The following is a 5,425-nucleotide window of genomic DNA, read 5'->3' as shown; positions in this document are numbered from 1 at the left end:
TTATTAGTTTATGTAATTTAATGCGTAAATAAAATATATTAAGTTTATTTATAAAAGCCTTTATTTAATACCGATTTTAAACATCATATAAAAATACAATAAACTACTTATATTCATTATTTTTCTGATCTCGCCAACTCCGAAGATGTTTATTCACCTGAAAAATATTATATATTAATTTTTGTTATTAAACTGTATATATCAATTTAAAACCACATACCAAAAAACATATTATAAAATGTCCGTTTGTTAAAATATTAGAAAGTACTGAGACTATGTATAAATTCATATGCTTATGGTATAGGTTTTAATAAATATATTAAAATTACTTACTACTGTCGACCTCATTGTCAGAACACAATAGCATTTTCTCAATCTCATCTTCTAACTCGAGTTCTATTTCTATAGAACTTTTTCCCTCGTCCTTGTATTCGTCAACATTCTTCAACAGCTTTAAAAGTGGGTGTTCAACTTCGTAATTTGACTTGGCTATCTGCGACTTTCTCGATGAAGGAAAATACCAGTCATACTTCTTCTGAAGATATGCGGAAGAATCCGAAGAGGATTCAGTATCGTCAGAGTCCGACCCAATCGCATTATATTCATTTCTTTGGTCGTCGCTCTTCTCTTTTTCTGTAGCTTTGCCTTCCTTCTCGTCCATTCTTTGTTTCATAGCGTTCAGGTCGATCTTTTTTTTTAATTCGTCAGCAAGATCCCACGCATCCAATGTTTTTTCGCAAAAAGGTAACACCAATGGATTACATTCATCATAATAAACGCCAACTGGAATCTTTCCCTTCTTCAGCACAAACATCAAGAGTCTCTCAGCTTCGAGCTTTGAGATTTTCAGAACGCTTTTCTTACTCGCTTCGGCCATTTCGATCTGAAAAAATTACAAAAAATCGATAAGTCAACATTCAGTTGCACATACATAAAGTAACTTTAAAAAACCGATATTTTAAATAATAATTACATTAACAACCAATATTTTTACACGTACATACATACGCGTCTAGACAAATATGAATTGATACAATAACAGTATACGTACAAAGTTTCGATAAGTATTGTATTAAGTACTCGTATGAGAAAATAGCTATGTTTATATTATACGATTGCATATTATTATTGTTAATTAGGTTAAACTAAGCTAGATTATGTTTTAAAATATACGGCAAAGTAATACTAAAGTAAAATATAACAAATCAATGACGATTAATTTGAAATACATCTTGAAAACTTAAAAAGCACGCCGCGCGTAATGATTAGATAAGACACTTACGCGGGAGAACAGCAAAGTGACAGGTCTCACACTCCGCTGTTCGATGACAAATGACTAATAACCGACTGGTCAGGTACATTTATAATAGAAATTATAGGCGCGAATTTTTTTATCTGGCAACTCATGCTTAAGGTATGATGATAATTAAAATTAAATTATCAAGTTTAATTTTACGTATCGCAAATACTTTTATAATTTTTAAAAAATAACTACGTTTAATAAATCTAATTTTATTAATCATGTAATTTTTATTACATTAATTAAATACAGTGAAAGTTGTCTACGGTAATCCATTTGCGAAAGATCACTGCCGCCATTAGTACTTGGGCCCTACGAGTCCAATCCAGCTTTTAAGTGCTGGATGAGCGGGAACTACGTTATTTGTTAGAGTCTCAGTAGTATTTCTCCCGAGTGTTTTGGGAAACGTTCTCCTGGCTATCTGAAAATCAGTTGAATTGCATTTGCGTAGCATTAGTTTTGCATGCTATTGCATTTCGGTGCGCTTCGTCCTTGTTACATTACTTTTAGTCATGCCTTAATTTCAGCTTTAGCTCTCGGTCCCTAAGGGCCGAGCCAGTGGCGTAGCTATGAGGGGGCGGACCACCCCGGGCGGCACTTGCTTAGGGGCGGCATATTCGCGATGGGATCGTCTAGTGTGGTTCTTAGCCCTGAATGCACTAAAACATATATAAATCCACAAATAACAAGAGCTTAATAATAACCAATTTATTATTTTCTTATTTATTTTTTTATTTTATTATGTAATTAAAAAAGAGGACAATAATTTTATGGTTTTGTAACTAAAAGATAGATATTATATTTTTAGTGATATCCGAAGCTAAAACATTTGCTTTATTTTATGTCATGCGTGAAAAATGTTTTTTTTTCTTAAGCAAAATATTTTTATAACAGGAAATAGTTTTATTAAAGCTTCGTCTAACAGTAAGTGTCCTATTTATTATTTTATTTTATGGTGCTTTTATCCCCGTTTAGTTTGGGTATATTGAGCATAATTGTTTCCTTCCCGTCACCGACGAGTCTGTGCGTCCACCTTCCCTTGGTGGACTCGTCCTATCTACGCTGCCATCTGTTTTGTCCGTTGTAGATCTCCTGTCTCTCCTGGGCGAAGAGATCCAATGGTGGTATGCCACATATCGCCAGTACGGCGTCCTCGGACACGGTTTTGTACGCGGAAGCCTCCCTTAATGGGCTTCGTCGCTGAACTCTTGCTAGGGCGAGGCGCTTGTCACCTCCGCTCTCGTACTCCAGCAGCCTGTCCGTGAGGTAGTTTTCGACAAGCCTCACCAGGTATACTGGTGTATTTTTGTCCTTCAACGTCTTCAGCGCTAATTGCCAAAGCACTGGGTCTGGTCTCTTTGATGTGCTGCGGGAATAGGCTGTCGACTATCCCTTCCACGTTGCTCGAGTCTTCGAGGTACGGGTTGACGGTCGCTTTACGCAGCATCTTTCTAACCAGTTTATATGATATACCCCACGGATCTGCGGTCAACGTGGTGCACAGTTCTCCCAGCATCGAGACTTGCTCGTGCTAATTTCGATACTGAGGGCCTACCAGGCTCTTTTGAACTCCTCTCTCAATATCTCATCTCCTTGGTGGGCCTTCGCAGCGGTCCCTTTCTTCGGGGCACGGACTCAAGAGGTCGTTGGGCGCCTTCACGGTGACCTCTGTTGTTGCTGCGCTTCGCGCTGAGTCGATAATTATATTACTCTTGGCAGCGACCGCCTCGTCAAGACGTTTTGTGTTGAATTTTCGTACCACCCAACCGCGATTTGTAAGCAGCGGTCTTGGCCTCGGGGCTAGGATTGCTAGCTTAAACTATGTAGTAGTGGTCGCTAGCTGAGTAGGTGCTCTCTAGCACCTTCCATCTAATAATGCGGTTAGCTATCGACTTGCTGACGAAGCTCACGTCCAATATGGAGCCGCTGTCTCCCCGTTGGAACGTGAAAGCGCTTCCTCGATTGCCCACGTGCAGGTGCATGCCGTTGCTTTGTGTCCATCCTGTCCGCAGCAGAAACGCTCCTTCGTCGGTGCATTTGATTGCAATGTGGCTGAGCCCACGAAATTTGTAGCAGCGCTCCTGATGTATGACTGCCCGCACTCGACTGTAGACCTAACCGACGCGGACTTTCCCCGTTCTCAGGAGCGCGACGGCTACCTCCCTGTTTAGGGTCACAACTGCCGTCTGAGTGCCTCCGTAGGAGAGCCTCAGCGATATGACCTGGGCGTCCTTCGGCTCTGGTATCTCAGCAGCAATTGTCTATTTTCAGTAGCGTAGCTAGGGTATGTACCGCTCAGGGTGATCCTTAAAATTGCCACCCCCTCCCCCATACATTTTTTTGCAAGGACATAAAATAATAAATTGGTTATTAATAATCTCTTGTTATTCATGGATTTGTATATATTTTAGTGCATTCAGGGTTAAGAACCGCACTAGACGATCCCATCGCGAATATGCCGCCCCCAAGCAAGTGCCGCCTGGAGCGACCCGCCCCCTCCACCTTCCCATAGCTACAACACTGCCTAATTTACTTTCTCTATCGACGTTCTTCCGTCGGGGTCCCTCGGAGCAACTCGCATCTGCGGAGGTTTCTGCGCCTAATACAGTGTTTATAGATATTAGAAGCTCCTCCGTTTGTTGTGAACCGCACTTCAACTCGAGAAGCACCTCTCCGCTTCTCGACTGCCGGATCCGTGTGACCTCCATTTTTTTGAAAATGGTCACTCCCTTCCAGATCGCGCGGATCTCTTCCGCATACGTCACCGCGCCCGTAGGTACGGCAATTGCCTTGTTTCTCGGGCCAGGAGGAGCTCGCACTGTCGTTGCGCACTTCGCAGGAGCATTCTTCTTTGCTATGCTGACGACCTTCTTCGTGATGACCTTTGCCTGTGATAACCTTGCCTGGGCATTCTTCCTTGCTGGGGCCTGCGCCTGAGCAACCCTCTCCACTGTGCTTCTTGGCGCCCTTCTTTTCCTGTTTTTTTGCAAACTTCCAGACACGAGCATGGACGCAGGCCCATGCGTGGACTCAACAGACGCCGGCGTTGTCTCTCCCGCGGCCCTCGCAGTGCGCCACGTGCAGTCTTCTAGTTCCATGATGCACATTTTGCTTCAATAACCCCCCTCCTTGATGGGGGAGTAGACATTTCTATGCTCCTTTATGAATCGCTCAAGGTTTGCGATTGCAGCTTTAAGCCGCAACCTGCTTTCTCCATCCCACAACCCTCCAGCTTGAATGGGCGTGGGAAAATTTATGAAAAACCTTCCCAACAACCAAATTTGGAGTGTCGCATGCAGCATTCGAAATTTTCCGGAAAATTCTGAAAACCACTAGGGCCTTCATATGTCGGAAAATCCTAAGCCCCCGAAAAATCCGACTTTTCCAGGCGGCTTCAAACGCTTTCAAGTTCACGAGCGCACAAGCACTTCACTGGCAGCAATCAGCTGACCCTCAAGGTCTGCCGTACGTCAAGGAATGCGCCCTCTTGGTGGCGATTCGATCATTATTATTTTGTATATCAGAATTTTTTTTTCTAATAATAATCTTGGTTTACGACCTATTAACCAATACAGCTTACGAAGCTGGTGTCCTAGTTGTTTCTTCTGTTTCAAATGTGAGTTCTCCGAGACGAATCTTCAAAATTATAATATATGTATATGCACATCATGTATATTTGATTCTGGTCCATTTTTCAATAAAGAGGCTATACTTTATTTATCTTTTGTTAATACAAAAGATAAAAAAGTATAAGTAAATTTTATGAAAATAAAAAATATAAATAAATAAAGAACTAATGTTCATATTTTTTATTTTCATAAAATTATATTATTAATTTCGTGGTATCTGTAGGATTACGTGAGAGATAAAACCCTTAAGCGCTTCATACTGTATAATAAAATGATTTTTATAATTCTAATAAAAGAAAATTCATCAAATGGTGCCTATATGGCTACTAATTAAGTATAACTCAAGTCGGCCGTATAACAAATTTGATAATTGCTATTCTTTCACTAATAATTTTACTTATTTTAATTAGCTAAGAATTGCTTCTGGTATTTGACTTTTTATTAAATTCCTCTCTTTTGTAACCGTGCACACCTTCAAGTTGTCTGTTAAGACACG

Source organism: Plectrocnemia conspersa, unplaced genomic scaffold (assembly GCF_051122295.1).
Source record: "Plectrocnemia conspersa isolate PC_06_02 unplaced genomic scaffold, ASM5112229v1 ptg000006l, whole genome shotgun sequence".
In the NCBI taxonomy this organism is placed as follows: domain Eukaryota; kingdom Metazoa; phylum Arthropoda; class Insecta; order Trichoptera; family Polycentropodidae; genus Plectrocnemia; species Plectrocnemia conspersa.
Note: the sequence above shows the minus strand (reverse complement) of the source record.